This window comes from Notamacropus eugenii, chromosome 1 (assembly GCF_028372415.1).
Source record: "Notamacropus eugenii isolate mMacEug1 chromosome 1, mMacEug1.pri_v2, whole genome shotgun sequence".
Lineage (NCBI taxonomy): Eukaryota > Metazoa > Chordata > Mammalia > Diprotodontia > Macropodidae > Notamacropus > Notamacropus eugenii.
Genome location: NC_092872.1, coordinates 425,140,524 through 425,161,713, shown reverse-complemented (window position 1 = coordinate 425,161,713; position 21,190 = coordinate 425,140,524).

Genomic DNA, 21,190 nt, shown 5'->3' with positions numbered 1-21,190 from the left:
ACAGGATTTCTCTTTGGTCTAGAGATGGGAGGGACCTAGAGATCATTCAGTTTACCTCACCCACTATTTTACAGGGGAGGAAACTGAGGCTTGGAGAGTTTAAATGTCAAGAACACAGTTTTTAGGTATCAAAAGTAGGATTTGAACCCAAGGCCTCTGCCTCCAAGAGCCAGAATTCCATCCAAAGCCTTACACTGACTAACTTTTCACTTCTTAAGTGCTTTCTCTGAAAACACACCTATTTAGCAGTAGGAGAGAAGACTCTCCCTCTTAGCCTCTTCCTCTTCCTCTCTGTTCTTTGTCTAACAGAGTGTGGGCAGTGCCAGCCAGCATGAGTAGGAAGGGGGAGCTGCCTGGTACCCAGAAGATTCACACTGGGCCTGACCAAGCTCTCCCAGGGGACTGGTGGTGCTTGCAGATCACTGCCTTTGACACGTTTCTCTCCAGCTGCTGAATGAGAGGATTTACTTGGGTGAAATTTCAGCCTGAGGGCAACATGAACATCATAGTTATAATTTGAAGTGACATGTGGTTCAGAATTTTTTTTTCAAACTGGCTGGCAAAGAAAAGAGCTGAGGTTCTTCTTCTGAACTAGTCTAATGCTGAAAATGGACTTTTTAATCCTGTTTTTAAAAGGCCTAGAAGGTTTCCAGCTGGGTCACTTGGAATATAAAGAAGAATAAAGTAGAGGAATCCCTTTTAAGGATGAAAGAAGGGGAGCCTACTGTCTAGAAAGATGGGAGAAACCAAATGACTTTCTCTCCTTTCTCCCTGGCCCTGAGTCTGCTTACCGACTCTCTGTGAAGGTGAGTCACTCCCAGAAACCCTGGGACAATAGTAGAAGGAGCCAATTAATGTCTGTGGCATATTCAGAGTTAGGACTTGTACAGGCGAAGGAAAGTTGAGAAATGGGGAGTTACCTCTTCACCCTGGAAGCTCACTTCACCCCTGGACACCATCTCACATTGGAAGTACTCTCTGCCCCCAAGGCCTCACTTTCTGATTGACTGGTTCCTCCCAGAACCTCCAGCTTCAGAAGGAGGGCTCAGGCCAAAGATGTCTTCATCCCTCTCCAGAGATGCTGACTCATCTCCATAGGACTTTCTCTATTATACCCTCCCCCGCTAATAAGAACATTCCTCCCACCCTCAACCCCTCAACTTTCAATTCTCTTTTGTGTGTTGCCTTCTGATTAGAATATAACCTGCCTAAGGGCAGCAACTCTTTTGTCCTGCTTCTATTTGTAGTATCAGAGCTTAGCACACATAGCAAATGCTTAATAAAGTGTTGACTGACTAAATCTGGTAGATAGAATCGTATCCTTTACTGTTAGGAGTGGGAAGGATGGTGCGTCTAAGCTGAGTTCAGTAGGATCAGAGAGCACCACAGTGTAGCCTGTGCAACATAACGGACCCCTAATGCTCTCCCTTTCCCTCTCCCTCTTCCTCTCCTCCCTCCCTTTGAGCTACAACTGGCTTTCTTTACCTTTCTCTTCCCCACACACCTGCACTGACTTTTACAGGTCAAGATGATTCCCCAGAAGAGGACCACTTGGGTATAGTGCTAATTATGATAACCTTGTGAGTACCTATTTCTATCAACTGTATAGCTCATAAGCCCCAATCAATATATCTTTCATTAATAAATCAATCATTGATACTCAATATTCACCAAAATATTTAATGAAAATATTTACATAAGTTATGCCTCTGACAAATACACATGATATCTGTGGGATGAGTGGATACATACTTAAAAGTCTCAGGAGAATAAAGCATAAAGAACACAATGCAATTCACAACTCAGAAACTGTGGACTTCAGTGTCCTCATGCTCTTTAGAAAGTATCCATGAAAGTACCTTGATAAGCCTAGGAAGTCTGTGGTGAAGAGGTGCTACCACTTCTAAGCTGCAGTTTTCCACACTGTGCTTGTAATGTTTCACTGGCTTTTTCTCCATTCAGATGGACTTACTCCTTGACAGCAGTTATAGCATCCGACACTTCCATCTTAAGGATTAAAGGATACCTTCAGCTGGTGCAATATTATCCTATTTTAAGTAAAAGAAATGACCTTTATCCTAAAGTTAGCAGAAGCCTCTACAACTCCATCCCTTTGCAAGACTCTCGTCTACTTGTCAGTAACAGTAGATACAAAGTAGAAAAGTATCTTCCATCTTTTCTTCCCTACAAGAAATCACAATACAGAGTATTTCTTCTCTTCTACATTTTACTGTTCTCAGTAGAAAGTTATAACAGAAATGGAGAAATGGTGTATATCATCTCTATTTCTTCTCATCTTCTTGGTTCTTTTCCTCTTCTTTGTTTTCCCCTCTTTCTTTTCCTCTTCCTCTTTTTTCTTTCTTCTTTTACTTTTTCTCCTCTTCCTCTTTGTTTTTATCTTTCCTTCCGTCCTTTTTCCCTTTCCTCCCTCCTTCGCTCCCTCCCTTCCTTCCTTTTTTCCTCCCTCCCTTTCTTCCTTCTTTTCTTCCTTCCTTTTTTTCCTTTCCTTTCCTTCCTTCTCTCTATCTCTTTGTCTTTGTCTCTCTATTTCTGTTTCTCTATCCCTGTCTCTCCAAATTCTTTTTACCAATTTATCTGTACAGAGTACTAACTTGGGAGCCAGAGAACTGGATTACTTATATCTTTTCTCTTATATTTACTACTTGTTTGATCTTAGACAAGGAGCTTAGGCTCATATGTTCAGATACTTGGAGCTAGAAGGTACATTAGAAGTCACCTAATCAAATCCCCTCATTTTACAGATGTACAGAGGTTAAGTGATTTGCCCAAGGTCATACAAGCAGTAACTGACAGAAGAGGGATATAAATCTAGATTCTCTGACCCAAACTTGTGCTCTTTTTTTTATACAAAGAATCTTAATTTTCAGATTCTCTACTATTTTTTCCTGAGGCCCTAATGCTAAGTTCTGCATGAGGATATGCTACTTGACTTCAAATACAAGAGTGAGTTACTTTAAAAACCTATAAAACTATGATGAGTGTTATACTTTAATCACGTGTCCTCAACTCAACATTGAAATAAGCATTCAAAATACTCTCCCCATTTTAAAGATGATGAAGCAAACTGGATTTGGTAGTTATAACATAAAGACAATTTTTTGATATCCACTTATATGACAGATTTTTAAAGATTCCTTTTTATTTTTCAAAATTCTCTCTTCTCCAGGACCAGGCCTAATTCTCCAATGACAGGTTAATGTTGCAGAGTTGGCAAGTTGAATGGGAGTAATTTTAAAACCTGCATTGTAATAATGGAAGTCACTCCTTTTTGAGCCCATAACTAATTCAAAAGCAATTGAAATCTCCCAAAGAGAGCAGATTGCTGTGGGAAGCTATCCCCCAGGCCCCTAAGTGAGGCATCTAGACAGGCTTACTCCATCAGGCAGGCTGCCTTCAGAAATAGCGAGAGCTGGAAATAACTTTGGGGCATAAAGGTGACCATCCCATCAGCAGCTCTTCACTCAGACTGCTCAACACCCACATGAGGTCATTGTGTTTCATTTATTCAGTACAGGACCAAGTCCCAGAGTAGCAAGCAAGATCTTTTGGTAGGACGTTTGTGGGGTTTTGCCCCTGCTTCCTTATAAGAGATTAAAAACATGGTAACCCCAGAAGCTCATATGAGGCCCCATATTGGAGCATCTCTCTGAGGAAGTTTGATTGATGGCTTCTGGAATCCCTTACTCTGAGCATTCTAAAAGATTAAAAACAAAAAAAAGAAAATGTACATGTGGTTAAAAACCAGCATGTTTGAATCCTGTTCCTTTAGTCTTATAAAATCATTTTCTAAACTCTACAGTATATGATCCCACTCTGGGGTTCTCTACATCTCTGCCCCACACCTTTGATTAGACTCTCAGAACCACCCTAGCCTTTGACAGGTGAGTTTCCAACTTCTCTTGCCTGGAACCAAGACGCCTGGCAATTTCTAACAATCTCTATATCAAACCATGGTTTGGGGCTACTACCTACCCTTTGGGTTATCTTTATCCATTTGAACATAAGGTCTTTGAGGGCAGGGCCTAGCTTACTTAGATTTGTAACCTCAATATTTAATATTGTAACTGGTACATGGTAAGCACTTACTAAATTCACTATTATCTCTCTCTCTGTCTCTCTATCTCTGTCTCTGTCTCTTTGTCTCTGTCTCTGTCTCAGTTTCTGTCTCTGTCTCTCTGTCTCTGTCTCTGTCTTTGTCTCTGTCTCTCTGTCTCTGTCTCTGTCTCTCTCTCTCTCTCTCTCTCTGTGTGTCTCCCTCTCTCTCTTTCTGTCTCTCTCTCTCTGTCTCTCTTTCTCTCTCTCTCTCTTTCCCTGCTATATATCTTTATTGGGCCTAGAAGCTAAAGCTTTACATAATAGGCCTCAATATATTTTATATGAAAAGGCCTATGGGTTACCTTCACTAAACTCTCCCCTTCTTTCCTTTTCTCTACAACACAACAGTAGAATTAACATAATCCATGAATTATAAAGGTTATTCTCATCTGTACCAACAACACTAAAGTAACCAGGGATGTTCAGCATAAAGAAGGGAAGACTTAGAGGAGAGAGACAAGATCACTGTCTTAAAATATCGAGTTAAAAAATGGGGAAGAGATCAGACTTTTATTTTTGGGCTACAGAAGACAGAATTAATACCAGGACAAATCCATTCGTTCATTCCTTCATTTATTGATTCATTTAGCATGCATTTGTCAAGCACCTACTATATACTTTATGCTAGGACAGCAAACAGTCCATGCTATCCATGACATTCTATTTCTGCAAATCACAATAGCTTAAGAATAGCTGTACTATAATTATTTGTTGCAAGTGAAGGCCGGAAGTTAATAGACAGTAATAAATACGTCCAAAGAAACGCCAATTAAAGTTTTAAAGCACAAAACAAAATTTAAAAAAAATACAGACTGAGACATAAACTGAGTGATTTTTTTGAAATCTGGTTAAATAATTTCTTCTAGATATGTAAACATTAGGAAGTATATATTTCTTAAGAAAATAAACTGAACATAACAGACTTTTCTTATGCAAACCCACTTTCTTATTCTTTTTTCATAATAAATTATATTTATAGATTATTGTTAAATTAAAAAAAAATAAAAATCAAAAATACCACAAGGAAACTAATTTTAGCTCAGCATAATAAAGAACTTCCTAACAAGTATGGATTGAGCTGCCCCAGTTATTACAGGTCTTCAAGGGAAAGGTGGATGGCCATTTGTTCAAGATGTTGCAGATAAAATTCAGACTCCAGCTGGGAACTGGACCCAGTGATCTCTGAGGTCTTTTTCAAGTACAACAGTCTATCTTATCAAGATTCTATGAATATAGACAGGAAATGGCCCCAATTCTCTCCCTTCATTGGTGGCAATCATGAAAAATTAAGAAAGGGGAAACATGGTAGAGAGGTAGTAATTACAGTTATAGTCAACTACAAATACTGAAATGGGATCATTGAATTTAGCAGTGAAATCATGATTAGTAACCTAGGAAAGAGTAATTTTCAGTTGAGTGATGGAGACAAAAAAACAGATTACAAGTGGATGAGAAACACATAGAAGGTGAGTAAGAAAGTAGAAGCAATAAATGTAGAGAGCTCCTAACTTCCCTCAAAATTTAATTGTGAAAGGGAAGAGAAATATGAGATGATAGCATAAGGAAATTGTCAGGTCAAATCTTTATTTTTTAATAGGAAAGTGTTGGTCATGTTTAAAGACAACAGAAAAGGACCTAGTGGATAAGAAGAGATTGAAAATTAGAGAGTGAGAAGTGATGATCAAAGATGGTAGTCTCTTAGAAGAGACAGGTGAGACAGGAACTAAAGATAATACTATAGGAATTAATGCCAACAAGGTTGAGGTCCATTTCAGATTTTGGGAATGGAGCAAAGGAAGGTGGGATGGGTGAGGGCTGATGCTGAGGTGTTCTGGAGTATGGAATTGGGAAGGAGAGGGAGATTGCAATAGATGTCTTTAATTATTTGAGTTGGGTTTTTTTACTGAGAGATGAGGAGATGAAGTGTTGGTAGTGGATACTTGACATAGTTATGTAAGAGACAATGTGGGAAGTGCAATGGAGAATTGATCATGAAAGAATAAAGAGACTGAAGTAGCAAGGATTCCATTGAGACTTGATAACATACTTTTTAGTGGACCAAATAAGCACTGTTTTATACTTTCTTCAGTAGAGGTCAGTAGCCAGTCATTTGGTGAGAAAACAAATAATGGGAATAATCCAAAGTTACAGTCTAGAAAGGAATAAAGTGAGGGGAAAGTAGGGCATAATAATCAGGGGTTGAGATTATCAAAATTGTTAACTAAAGGGTAACCAGAATTTTGATGAGAGCAGAGAACGGTTTTGGAAGTACTAAGAAAATGGAAAGCTGGAGAGGACTTTATGGTAGGGTATAGGAATTTGTGAATGATCTGGAGTTTGAGGGTATGAGTCTTGGATGAATCTGAGGTGGAGTTAAAATGGAAAGAATAGATTTTTAAGGAAGTTGGTAAATTCAATAATAAGGGCATTTGAGGGAACATTAGCACATAAACTGAAATCTCCAAGTATAAAGGTTGGATTTGGAATGCAGAGGAAGAGGGAAACAGGTATTGAATTTCTTGAGAAAAAAAGGTCAGTAAATAATAGTCACTGGTCTCCAAACTGAATGATGTATCTTTAGTGAATGAATCTCAGGAAAGAAGCCACTGAGTGAAACTGGTAGAGAGAAGTTCCAGAAGTGACAACTAGGAGAAAGAAGTGTGACTGTTTCCAGGGTGTTGGAAGACAAGAAAGAAGGCACTTCCAGCGCTGAGGAGGGTAGCAACAGATGCAGTGTCTTCAGGGAAGAAGCAGGTTTCTGTGACTAAAAGATGGAAGGAACTTTAGAAGAAGAGGTCTAATAGTAGGGGAATTTATTAAAAATACAATGGAGGCAATGGAAGCTGATATTGAAGGAAAGATGACTGGCGGCCAGAGAAATGAGTTTTGTTCTAAAATTTCTATAGTCTGACCCTGAATCAGAGAAAGGAATATAAGCTCATTGTGTCTCCATTTTCTAATTTATAAAATGAGGAAACTAGACTATATGACCTAAATGATCTTTTCCAGTTTTAAGTCTATGATGCTATTATCCTATACTACCTGGTTACCTGAGAAAAACTGTAAGCAGGAGGCCATTTTCTTCAAGGAGTTGCATTATCCAGGGAATCCTACCCCACTCCTCACCCACAGGAGAGGAGGAAATCATGCAGTCCAAGAAAAAGCAGCAGACAGGACGTCAAGCAACATCAAGGCTAGACTTTCTGAATTATCAGTAGGCATGTCTAGATAGATGATTACAAGTACCAAGACAGGCAGAGGGCTGGAGGAACCTTACATAATTACATGTGCAGACTTAGTGTAAGTGCTTAGAGCCACTACCTAGTTAGGGAAGATCTGAACACTCACCAACATCTGTTGATTTGGGAGAGACTGCACTACTGTAAGGGTACTATTAAAAGAACTTTACATACTGGTGTTGACTCTGGATGGATATAAGTTTCTGGAAAATGTATTCAAGACTTATTAAGATTTATTTGTTACATTAAGTGAACTACATTCACCATGAAGTCATCTCAGATTCCAAGAGAGATACACAAAATTGGGAACAGTGCACTCAAAGGTCCCTCAGTGTAATTGAGGACACTGGTTTGTTTGTTTTTTTGTTTTTGGTTTGGTTTTTGTTTGGTTTGATTTTGGCCTGGAGCAGAAGGAGAATGTAGCAGGTGTCTCTGATATTTCCCTAGGTCTTCATTTGCTGCATTAAAGAAGAGTTTGTTCTGGCATTGATAGTTGTCTCTGCAATGATGGGAATTTTGTTTTCTGGAATTGATTATATCCCCTTTATGAAGTATGAAGTCATTTCCTTGTCCTGGCACTGGGCACCACACTGAAGATGATTGCTTCATAGTCATTTCATACATCATTCTGTACTCTGAAATTTGGCATTTAAGGGGCTAAAAAAGACAGAGGTGCACAGAGCAATTGAAAGAAGAGAAGGGAAAAATTTAAAACTGGCCTTGAAGGAGGCCTACAGATACACATGTCCACTCCAGGGAAGAACATACATGGAGACATTGGCATCAGATGAAGGGGATCAAACTGGAACTATGAAGGAGTTCCTGAACCAATCCTTCTAGACCTAACAGAAAAACTCTGTAGACCACACCAGGTTCCTGGAATAAGTGCAGAGTTTCCTAGGCCAAATGGTCCCTGGAGCCAAGGCACACAGCCATGATGTGATGAGAAAATTCAGACCTTGCCCTTCACTGGTGAAGTAAATTATAGGAACTGTGAAGGTATGGATAAAGGGATTTAATCTCTAACCAATCTGATAACTTTTCCCTTGAGTAGGGATAAGGAAAGGAAGAAAGGGGATACACTTCTTATATTTCAGTTTTATAGTAAAGGAGGACATTACAATAAAATATAATAAAGATTGTGGCAGACACTGTGCTAAGCACTGGGGATACAAGAAGAGGCAAAGTCTCTGCCCTCAAGGAGTTTATAATCTAATGTGGAAGACATCATGCAAACAAATATACAAGAAGCAAAGGATATAAACAATAAGCAATTGAAAGAGGGACAGCATCAGAATTAAGAGAGGTTAGGGAAGGCTTCCTGTAGAAGGTAGGATTTTAGTTGGGACTTAAAGGAAGCCAGAGAGGTCAGTAGTCTGAATGGAGGACAACCAGAGAAAATTCCCAGAGCTGGAGACAAAGTGTCAGAGACATTATAGGTGTCTGAGATGGGGCTCAGTGTAGGGGTGGGTTGATTGAGTCTCTAATAACCTTGAAGGCTTCCCCTTCATATTAAATGCCTACAGATCCTCGGTAGTTCTATCCTGGAGCGTGAGGGACTGCCTAGGTCCCTGAGGAAGAGGAAGCTCACTAGACAAGGAAAGGGAAGTGGCAACCCAAGACAGTTTCAAGTGAGACCTTTTCACTTGTTTGGCTGCTGTTGGGCTACATAGATCCTGTTCTATCGGATATGACTTGTGAGCCTCAGTAAAATGTGCATAAAGTGGTTGATAGAATGTTAAGCTTGGAGTTAGGAAAGCCTAGGTACTTATAGACTCCATTAGTTGTGTGACTGGGCAATTCACTAAACATCAATGTGCTATAGGTAGTTTTCTAGGACTTAACTAGTAAGTCATAGACAGGTTGCAGTTTTCAGTGATGTAAGGAGATCTCACACTGGGCATTCTCCGTATTGAGAGATGCTTCAAGGTTTCCCATTTGCCAGTGTTTACGTGGGAGATGAAACTTTTTTTCCTTTGGTTATGCCTAGACACACATCAAATCCTGAGGTTCCTGGGGAAAGCTCTACCTTAAGGCATCAGCCAAAGAGACAGTCAATGACAGCTTCCTGATTCCCCCCTTCACAAACTTGGTCTGTATCAATGTTTACTTTCTCTCCAAGACACAGGCTACATTATTGTTAACTGGTCTCCAAGCAATGAGCCTCTCCATGTGTAGGTAAATTGGGCCTCATAAGCAGACATATAGTTAGTCCACAGATCCATAATTAAAGTTTCCCCAGTCTGGTAGGATCTACATGCCAGAGACAACAGTGTACTAACACAGCTTCCTAGAAGCAAAGATCACCTCATGTCAGTTTGGGGCATGAGAGGATGATGCCAATTGGGCCTATAACTGTAAATAATTTTGATGATTTTTATTAATGTGTATTGGGGAGAGGGGGTTATCAGTGGCTTTATATAAAAGAACTAAAATACAGGATTTAAACCAGTCCCTGTTTACTGAAAAGAAAAGAGTTTGTATGAGACCATTGCTGGCTTCCTGACATTTCTCTGTTCTGAGTTTTCTGATTTCAGTAGGAAACTACAAGTCAAACCAGCAGGGCTCCTCTAAAAGCTGTCCATGCCAAGAAATGGGGAAGCTTATAGGAAATCTTCTGAAGTTGCTGGTCTCAATTCCAGACATACAGGACTGGAAAATCCAGAGCACTTTTGGAATGGCCAGGATTTAAAACTTACTCAGCCTCTCCAAAATTGACTTCATCTACTCTACCACCATACAGCCCAACACTGAATGTTAAGGTCCTCTGGGCATGGAGAAAGAGTTGGTCTTCATTCCATCCAGCACATTGATAGAAAAGCCTTAGCCTCTCTCTCTCTCTCTCTCTCTCTCTCTCTCTCTCTCTCTCTCTCTCTCTCTCTCTCTCTCTCTCTCTCTCTCTCTCTCTCACACACACACACACACACACACACACACACACACACACACACACACACACACACCATTAGTTCTGAACTCAAAATCTCACTCGTCACCATCATCAAACAGGAAACATTAATTATGCCCCTACTATGTGCCAGGCACTGGTCTAGGTGCTGAGAATAGAAAATGAGGCAAAAATGAAACAGTGCTTTCCCTCAAGGATATGCACATATAAGTCTCTACAAAATATAGACAAAATGTACAATGGAAGAGTTGGGAGATGAAGTAGGCTTCTTTACTTTGGAGAGAAGATAATGTTTGATAGCAAGTTAAATAATATGTTTTTAAGTTTAATCTGCAATGTTAACATTATCTCTATGACTTTCTTAAATCTGTACAATCAACACAATAAATCAAATCCTAATTTGTTACATTTTTCCAATTTTTGACATAAATGTTCATGCTGAATTTAACAATGGGCACATCTCTGCTTTGGAAGCAACCTTTAGGCAAGGCTTGTGTGGAAACAGTGGTTTACCTGGGGTCAACTATTTCTAGGAGGACTTGAGGGCATGTCTCATAATCATGAGAGAGATTGTATAATAGTTGAAAAATTCCCCAATTTGGAGGCAACAAGCCAGTTTTAGACCTCAGCTCTGTAATTTTCCTGGTGACTTCCAGTATGTCCCTAAACTTCAGTAAGTCTTTTGTTTCTTCATCTGAAATGTAAGGTACACCAACTAATATCTTAGGATCCTTCCAGCTCTAGAATCTATTCAATTCTAGTTTAACACCTTTCACCTCTGACCCAGTGGAGAGTGGAGTGAAAAACTACTAATCTTTAAATACAAAAGACCTCACTTTCAATCTCAGCTTCCACAAGTCACAATAGCTAGCCCAGAGCCTCAGTTCACTCATTTTTATAATAGGGTGGTAATATGGACCTTACCAATCTCACTGAGTTGTGGCAAAAAAAAAAAGTGCTTTATAAAATTTAGTACAGAAATATGAGTTGTTCTCATTGATGTTTCATGCTTTCATTATTATCGTATTCTCAGCATTTTCGTGTCTTATCATACAATAACTAAAAACAACTTCATTTATCAAAATAATAGATATAGGTATTATTATCATTTGTTATTGTTCTCTCATTCTCATGTACAAAGAGATAGAAAGAGTTCTAGGACAAGTCACATTGTTCTACCATTATTCTTTTATACAAAATATATACGACTGGACAAAGTAACTGGTTCTCATAGTTTAAATAAAAGTTTGGGATGACTAGAAACAAATGTAAAAAAAAAAATCATCAAATGAGGAATGTTAAACAAGCTGTGGTACCTGAACATAACAGAATATTGCTAAGTTATCAAGAACAAAGACTATGAAAAATTTGTGAGATTCATGTGAATTGATACAAAGTAATGTAAAAAGAAGTTGCAAAACAACATGAACAATGACTAGAACATTATGAGTAGAAAGAATTACAACAAAATAGTTGACACCGAATACTGTGAAATTACAAGAAGTGAGTCTGGTGCTCAAAGAGATATCTGCAATTATTTATTCCCTTTCATTATTTTCAGAAGTGGGAGACTAGAACTACTACATACCACAGATGTCCGATTTTTTTCATTGTTTACAGAACTATTTTTCCTTTTTTTCCTCTTTGTTATAGGGAATAGAAGGGGAAGAGAGTTAAATATTAGGTGATATAGGTAATCTTTATATAGATATCAATACAAATTTATTTTTTTAAGTACTATGTGGTTTGCTTACCCTATGGAAGCTCACTGAAAGCATCTTCAGTACAGTCCCAGCAGTTGACAAATTTTGCTGTTATTGAGTCATTTCAGTCATGTTCAGAGCCTTCGTGACCCTATTTGGGGTTATCTTGGCAAAGATACTGGAATGGTTTGCCATTTCTTTCTCCAGATCATTTGACAGATGAGGGAACTGAGGCAAACAGGGTGAAGTGACTTGCTTAACATAGAGCTACTAAGTGTCTGAAGTCAGATTTGAACTCAAGAACTACACTACTTTGCTGCTCCTAGTTGACAGAACATCCAGGAATAATATCTGCCTCTTCCTTTTCCCAAGTGATTTTGATCTACTTCATTAGGTCTTAAGATGTGGAAAGCATAATCTTTAAGTAGGTTAGAGATTCTGAGAATCTGGAGAACAGCAGTATCTATTTTAAAAAACAAAAAATTATTATTAGGTTTTTATTGATCAATTTTATATTTGAGAGAATATGGACAACAATAGTTCAACCTATGATAATGGTACAGTTTATTGGTTGAGTTCTCTAGGATATCTTGAGGTCTAAAATTGTTGTATGGATATAGATTGTCTGTTAATTCATGAAAGACAGCAAGCTTCTGACTTATAATTCTAGTCACTGCGTCGTCTTGCTAAATATTCTATAGTACTTAACACTATCTCCACTATTTCCTTATATAATTTACATTAATCACTAGATTTGGGCCTTAACAATGTCCCTTCAGTAGTTTCTAGGGGAAATGACCTGCGTTTGAATTTCTAAACATCACCTACATTTCTACAAAGCAATTAATCAATTGAGTATTTATTAAGTACCTACTATGTGCCAGGTTCTATGCTGAGTATTGTGGTTACAGCTAAGAGAACAAATGATCTCAATTTGTGAAAAGCATGTATTTTGATGGGGTGTGGTGGTGCTGATGAAAAGTACATATAAAATATGTATGGCATAAATATAAATTTAATAAATATATGTACATATATATGTATACACACATATACACATGTACAAAGTAATTAAATACAAGATACTATGGGAGGGAAGGTATTAGCAGTTAGTGAGATCAGGAAAGGATTCACACAAAAGATGGTGCCTAAGCTGCCTCTTAAACAAAGAGAGGTGAAGGTAAGAAGGAAGTGAATTATGGTTATGGGCTATAGCTTGTGCAGAGACACTGAGATGGGAGATGAAGCATTTTGAGCAAGGAATGGAAAGGACCAATTTGGTTGGATCACAAAGTGCTAAAGGGAGTGTAAGATCAAACCAGATACATTAGTGGAAAGGTAGATGGGAACAGTTTCTGTAGGGCTTTAAAGGTGAAACAAATTGATATCTTATTGTAAAGGCAATAGGAATCCACAGAAGTTTGGTTAAGTAGGGAAGTTCCATATTAAAATTTGTCCTTCAGGAAAATTACTTTGACAACAATGTGTAGTATGGCCTGGAAAGATTAAGAGATTTGAGGCAAGGGGATCAATTAGGATTCTGTTGCAATAATCTAGGTTTGAGGCCATGAAGGCTTGGACTGAAAAGATTGTTTTGTAAATAGAGAGAAGGAAGGGATGCTGGGAAGGCAGAAATGGCAAAACTTGGCAACTGATTGGATATGTGATATATGGGAGACTAAGGGGTCCAGGATAATGTCAAGGTTATAAAGCTGAAGTTAGGTAGGGAAATGTCAGAGTTTCTTACTAGGGAAGTGGAACACTTGTGATTAAGGCCAAGATATAGTGCGTGATCATCTCTATGTGTGGCAGAGGTGTCATGAAGGAGTGGGTTATGGAATTAAGGACATTAGAGAGCTTGGCGGGATATTTTTGTGAATATAAAAGTTTGCTAGTATAAAGACAGGAGAGGAGAAAGAGAGGAAAATGGTAAACCAGATGCTCCTTTAGAAAGGAGGTAAAATGATATAGTACAGATACCATAATTTTGAGTGGAAAATTTTCATTCTTAGAGTATCAAAAGAAGAAAAGTTACTGACTGAACAAGTTATTTATTCAAAAGTTACTGAGTTAGACAAGGGGATGAGGAGCAAGGTGTATTCGGACTCCCCATCAAGAACCAGTGTGATGAAAACTATGAGAGAAGGTACAGCCAGTGCTATAAATGATAATCAGGGATATATAGTCATCAGGAGGGATCCAGGTCACTGTGAAAGCTAATAGATGGAATGAGTATCAGCCTTATTGCTAATTCTGCTTCCCCAAAAGGTTTTGCTTTCAACATAGTGCCTCCCAGATTCAAAGAATAGAGAACTTGATGTTCTCTCTCTAAAATGACTTGAAACTTGCTATAAGTCCACCAGCCTTGCAAATGGTTAAGTATAAGAAAAGAAAAAAAAAGCATTCCTAGAATGGTATTCTCATCTTTCTCCCAAAGTTCTCTGACCAACACAATGCATGGTCATGTGCTTGCTTTGTAGGGAAGACATACTGCAGAGGAAATGAGTTATCCCTGAAAGCTCCCAATGCTGTTCTCCTCCATTTCTTTAGAAATGATGTCTTAATTGATTTTTAATCATTTCCATTTCTCAGAGTTAATTGCCCTGTGAAGGTGCTGTACAGGGTGTGATCCTACTGTACATGTATAAGTGAGGAAATACTGCCATACTGTCATCCTCTATATTTAGTGACCATCCTGTTGACAAAGTTGATACCCCTGGGTTTGACTGGAGTCAGTCAAAGGACCTAGATTTTAATTACAGCTCTTTTGCTTATTATCTGTGTGACCTTGGCCAAGTCATTTTATCCCTCTAAGCTTCAGTTACTTCATCTCTGAAATGAGGAAATCTGACTAAATGATTACCAGGGCCTCTCTGGCTCTAAATCTGATGATACTAAAGTGCTAGATTTGTAGTCAAGGAACTTGGATTAGAGTCCTCGTCTTGTCAAGTTGTAACATTACTCTGTAGTAGGGGATTGGAGTAAATGATCTTAAAGCTTCCTTCCAACTTTTAATCTAGTCTTCAATAAACTATGAGTTAAGTGACCATTGAATGCTCCAGTAACCTCGGAAGTTGCTCCTTGTTTCCAATTCACAGCTTCTAATTGCAGAAGGGGACATCCCTGGAGACAGCTCAATGAAGCTGACTTCTCATGTCCTGGGAAGTGGAAGAGAAAGCACAACACCTAAGGAAAAGGACAGGGATGCCTCTGAATAACTGCTCTAGCTCCTCTCATTAATGCTATAGAACTGGACCCAAGAGGCTCCTATCCCATAAAGTTTACCTTTTTTACTTTGCTTCCATAAGCTTGATGGTCCTATAGTGCCTAGATTCTAGGGAGCAGCTTTTTGACTGAGGCCAAGTTTTACAGAACAAATCCTTTTTTTAAAGGGGTTTTGTCCTTGGAAGTTTAGATTCAGTGAAAGGACCATACTTAAGGATGTAGAAGGCCACAGGTTCCCCACTCCTGGCCTAGAAGGCACCTAGGGGACCACACTGTGGCTACACTCTCAAATTCTCTCTTTTTCCCTAACCTCACAGGCAGAGATGTTACTAGATATGCCTGGGAAGAGTCCGATAAACTACATCACACTCAGTTTGCAAATGACTGATAGTAACAGATTAATGTGGCATCAGCTTAATGTGAATCCTCCAAGGGTCCTTGCATTTTCAAAGCCTTATGAACTATCAGATGTATCAGAGACCTCAGATGCCATCTGAGTCAACTCATTAGAAGCTTCCCTCTAGCATCCCTGAAAATGGACCATCTAGACTTGGTGAGAAGTTCTGGGGTGATAAGGAGCTTACAATTATCTCAGCCATTTCTAATTTTTCAGAAATCTCTTTACATCTACCTGGAATCTATCCTTCTGCAACATCTTCCCATTGCTCCAAATTCTGTCTTTCTTAACTGGATAACTTTGGACAAGTTCATAGGATTATAGGTTCAGAACTGGAAAGGACATCCCCACTCTGCAGACTTTATGATCATGATCCATCTTTTTCCCTCCTCCCCTTCAGACCTCTTCTCTTGTTGGTGAGTTCCCAGAACCTTCATGTAGAGGAAATGCTCAGGTCTGCCATACTTCTCTGATTTTGCCATTATGATCTCAAGCAAGTATCTTCCCCTCACCTTTTCTCTTTTATGTGTTGTCTCCTCCCATTAGAAAATAAGCTCTTTGAAAGCAAATCTGTCTTTTTACTTCTGTTTGTATCTATGGGGTTGAGGATAGTGCCTGGTATATAATAAGCACTTAAAAAATTTTACTTGGTGACTGGACTTAACCTTAGAAACTGTCAAATTCAATCCCTTCATTTTACACAAGAGAAAACTGAGAAAGGTTAAATGACTTTTCCAAGGTTACAAGGTTACATCCAAGGATAGTGTATCACCTTAAACAGGTGAGATTTGAATCCAGGTCTTCCTGATTCCCAGCCTAATGCTTTAAGGAAGAGGGTTTCTAATGGTGGGATTTCAGTCATAGTAAGAGGCTGATAAAATGAGGCATTGGAAAAGTGATGGTTTTGAGGCAGGGAATTTTCCTTGCTCCCTTCAAATACCACTTAACATACCAATAAGGAAAAAGTTGCAGGTTCATTCTTGACATGCACACGTGTCCCCCGAATCAGTGGCATCAGATCCCTTCCCCTTGACTGGGAATTTCATCTTGCCAACGTCCCAGTGAGCTGCCTCCCCAGGGTGGGCCATGTCAATCAGAGTGTGGGGAACATGGTAAGTTGAATGCTCACACTCAACACCATGTTCTCCCACCCTCTGGGATTCATTATAAGAGGGTTTCCCTGTCCATGTAATACACACCACACGTTTTCTAACACACACAGCCTATAAATGAAAAAGTCCATAAATATACATTCCACATGGAGAGGAAAAACCCTCCGCGTCAGCAATCCCTAGGCTACTATTTTGTCTTTGTGTTAAAGTAATGAACGGCAGCATGGACAGGATTAAATTACTGTAATCATTAACTCTCCCTTTTTTCATAAACTATATCCTTCTGCCTCCAAGAGCAGGGTTGGGGGTGGGGGTGGCAGAGTAGACCTTGCTTCGATTCTGAGGTTCTAAGCTGTATTTGTTATTTCCATCTTTGCAGAGAGATGTAATGGTCTGGCTTTCTCTCCCTTTTGTGGTTAAAGTTCATTTAGCCTACGGTTGGGTATTCTTTCCAAGTGATTTTCTCAGTCTATCCTAAATGCAAAATTATGTGTTGATTTTTTTGCTGTTTTAATTTTCCTCCATCCCCCATCTAGGCCAGTTGATGATCAGTAAGTTCTGAGAGCTCCCAGAGACACAGAATAGAAAAGCCTTTAACAGTCTAACCATGCTCGAAAAAGAGAAGGGAGAATGCTACAACTCACAAAAGAAATGTTCTGTTCCTAAACTGGGTCAATCTCCTAGTCTTCTCTGCACCCTAGTAAAGGTACATAGTAAAGGAGATAAGCTTCTTACTCAGGAGTTAGTATGACCTCTGGAGTCTCTCCTAAATCTATGATTCCATAATGCCTTCTAGGCCCCCTGTTCAGAGGTAAGGCAGGTTCATACACATCACCATCATTCCTCTATGTCCCAGATACGAAGGAAAAACTAATGAGAACATGAACCAAATATTCCTCAACTGCCCTCTCCCTTTGTGCTCATTATTGATTTTCTGAAGAATCCCACAAGGACCTAGGGCTTAGGAAGAAAGAGCCTTTCACCTATTACTAGTGACTCTCCAGCTTGGATCTGCGCCTGTCCACTCCTTAATTCCATTCTGTTTGTCCTGGTCCTGTAGATAGTAATGTTACACTTATTTCTGAATTAACTCCATACTATGATCAATGTCCCATGGAGTTATCTTTCTGCTTATCTCCCTGTTTCTGCTCATTTTCCCATAATGTTTAACCCTCTCCAATCACTTTGTCTGCACCTTCTAAAAACATTTTTCAAATATTTGTGTCACAGTTTAGTATGTCCCAGTTTTTTCTCCACTAGTAGACTGTAAGCTTTTGGAGAGCAGGGTTTCTATCATTCATCTCACTATACTTAGTAGCTCACACTGGGTTTTACACATAGTAGGTACTAAATAAATATATGATGAAGTAATTCTGGTCTTTTTATGGGCTAGCCTGGGAACCTAACACTAACATATAGTGTTGCCTCCAGGAATATGTGTTCCATTTCTCAAAGCCATAAAGACTTTGACACACACTTGACACAAAACACACCCAACTGGTCCTCACTCTTTACCACATCCCCACCCAAATGCAGCTGCCAGGGCTTTCAAGGAGTGAAGGAAGTAGTTCCAGGAACATTTTTCAGTTTTTGTCATGATCAGCCTTTGTATGTACAGGATAGTCTTGGTATCACAAAATCTCAGAAATTCAAGTAAACTTATCTAAATAAAATACAGTACAGTGTAAATTAGGCTTGACTTGGCTAGTCAAGCAACAGAATGAAATTTTGATTCAAGATGTTCTTACTCTGAATCTTGATTGGTTCCACAGTACATGATGATAAAATAGATTTTAAATCTCAACAACAATAAGAACGCTGCTTCTCCATAGTCCTCTGGCTTCCTGGTCTCTGTGTTCAACTCATATCTAATAAGCCATGATATGCTCCAGGCAGTGTACTCATCTGAATACACCATGGGCAATGTAGCTGACCCTAATCAATTCAGAATGTATGAATTTGAGTCTTCTTCCTCTAAAAACAAGAGACTGGGAGGGGAGAGTGGCCTTTGCACTTTCTCATTGAAAAGAACAAAAAGAGATGACAATAGGGAGTTGATACCCAAGAAAAGTAAGAAGAAAGTGAGTTGATGAAGTCAAGTCACCTAGTTGAGACAACTATATCTGCAAGGGCTAGTAGATGTGATTCCAAAGCCATTGTCAATGCTATTTAAAAGATCAGTAAGAGGTGGAGAGGAACAAAAAAAAAAATAACAAGTGTCATCCTAATTGTCAGAAAGGGGAAAGGGATGGAGTGTGAAAACTACAGGCCAGTGAGCTGGACTTTGATTGCTGGAGAAATTCTAGAATATATCTTTGATTTTGTTGTTGAGTCCTTTTCAAACTTTCATGACCCCATTTGGGGGTTTTCTTGGCAAAGACACTGGAGTGGTTTGCATTTTCCATCTCCAACTCATTTTACTGAGGAGGAAACTGAGGCAAACAGGGTTAAGTGACTTGCCCAGGGTCAGTGAATATCAAAAAGAGGAAGCAATGGGAGTGGGGGAAAGGCAGCATGATTGTGCAAAGAGAACAGGTCATATCGAATCTTAGTAGTTTTTTCTTTTTTTGGTAGTTTCATTTCTTTTTTTTTTTTTTTTTTGACAGGGTGGCTAAGCTGGTAGATGAGAGGAATGCTGTAGATATAATTTGTCCAGATTTCAGCCAGTCTTTTTTATAAAGAATTGCAGAGTATTTTTATAGAAAGGTAGAGGGATTTGTTCTGAACAATAATACAATTAGATAGATTTGGGATTAAATGGAGAGACTCAAAGAGCAGCTATTAATAGTTCCATGTCAACTTGAAGAAGGTCTCCAATGGAATGCCTCAGGGATCTGTGATATAGGGACTTCCAGGGTGAGGAAACTACCTCTGCTAATTTAGTCTGGCACGTTCTGTAAGGCTGATAATTTTAGAGAGTTTCTAAAGAGCACAAAGAGGTTAAGTGACTTATCCAGGATCACACAACCAGTGTATGAAAGGTAAGACATGAATCCAGGTCTTCACAGTTAGATCTGTACCCACAATGGGATGCTGGATCTCTTTCTTAACAATACAAAAAATCCTTTTTTTTTGAGACCAATATAATTGATTATGCTATTTTTTAAAAATGATCATTCCATTTACCATGGGGTATAAGTTGGGTGTACCAATAATAATTGTTAATAATTCACTTAATTTGATCAATACAGCTAGCAAAGCAGCTGATTTTTTTTCTTTTTTTGATACTTTATTATTGAGAGATGCTTGATAAAACAATCAAATGACAGGTCTTAACAGTCAATGAATAGAACAGCTTTTTGGCAGGAGTCCTATGTCTTCTGCTCACTCTACAATTATTCAATACAAAACCAATGAGCAAAAGCATATGGTCACTGATTTCAGCTCAATGGAAAATTCTGAGTGTAAATCAATGACTCTCTACGTAGTTCTGCTTAATGGATGGTGTCAGACTTTACTTTCTTATTCATGTTTTCGGATAGTTTAGTTGTATTTTTGTATGAATATGAAGAATAGGCAAAAGGCCGGTTTGACTAGACTGAACTCTGCAAGAAGAGGAGAAATACATATATACACACATACATATATGCATGCATGTGCCTATGTACATATAGGTGTATACATGTGCATGTGCATGTATACTATACATATATTCATGTGTGCCTGTGCACATGTATGTATAATATAAAATATACCACATGTACACAAACATATATACTTATACATGTGTGTTTACATATAAATACATGCATGTGTGTATATATATGTTTCATAAATGTGCACTGTGTGTTATGGCACTAACATTTGAAAGGAATTAGAAAAAACTTCATGCAGCAAATGGTACCTGAGCTCCAGTTTTAAAAGAAGAGAGGGAAAGAGTGAGAGAAAGAGAGAGAGAATGTGTGTGTGTGTGTGTGTGTGTGTGTGTGTGTGTGGTGGAGGTGGAGGTGGGTGATATGGTCAGATCTATAGTTAGGAAAATCACTTGAGCAGCTGCACAGATGATGGGCTGAAACAGAATCGAGACTTGAGTCAGGAAGACCAATGAAAATACCGTAGTGCTTGTCCAGGTGTGAGGTAATGAGGGCTTGAGCCAATAAGGTGGTGGTAGATGTGTGAGTGGAGAGATAAAGACACTGAGGAGAGAAGTGGAGATTGAAAAGATAAGATTTGGCAACTGCTTAGGGATATGAGGTAGGTAAATGTGAGAAGTTAAGAATGGTGCCAAGATTGAGAACCTTATGATTGGAGGGATATTGGTGCCCTCAACAGAAATAGGACAATTCAGAAGATATGTAGATTTCACAGAAAGATAATATAATGAGTAAAATTCAGATCACAACCCATCCAAGCCTACTTAACTTGGGTGACTCATTCTATCCCACCCAAAATTTAAAGGGAGTGGAACAGGGTTCTTATTCGCAGGCTATTGCCCCAGAGCAGAGAGGTTGCCCTCCAGGGGTGCCTCCCACAGACACAGAGTTATCTGG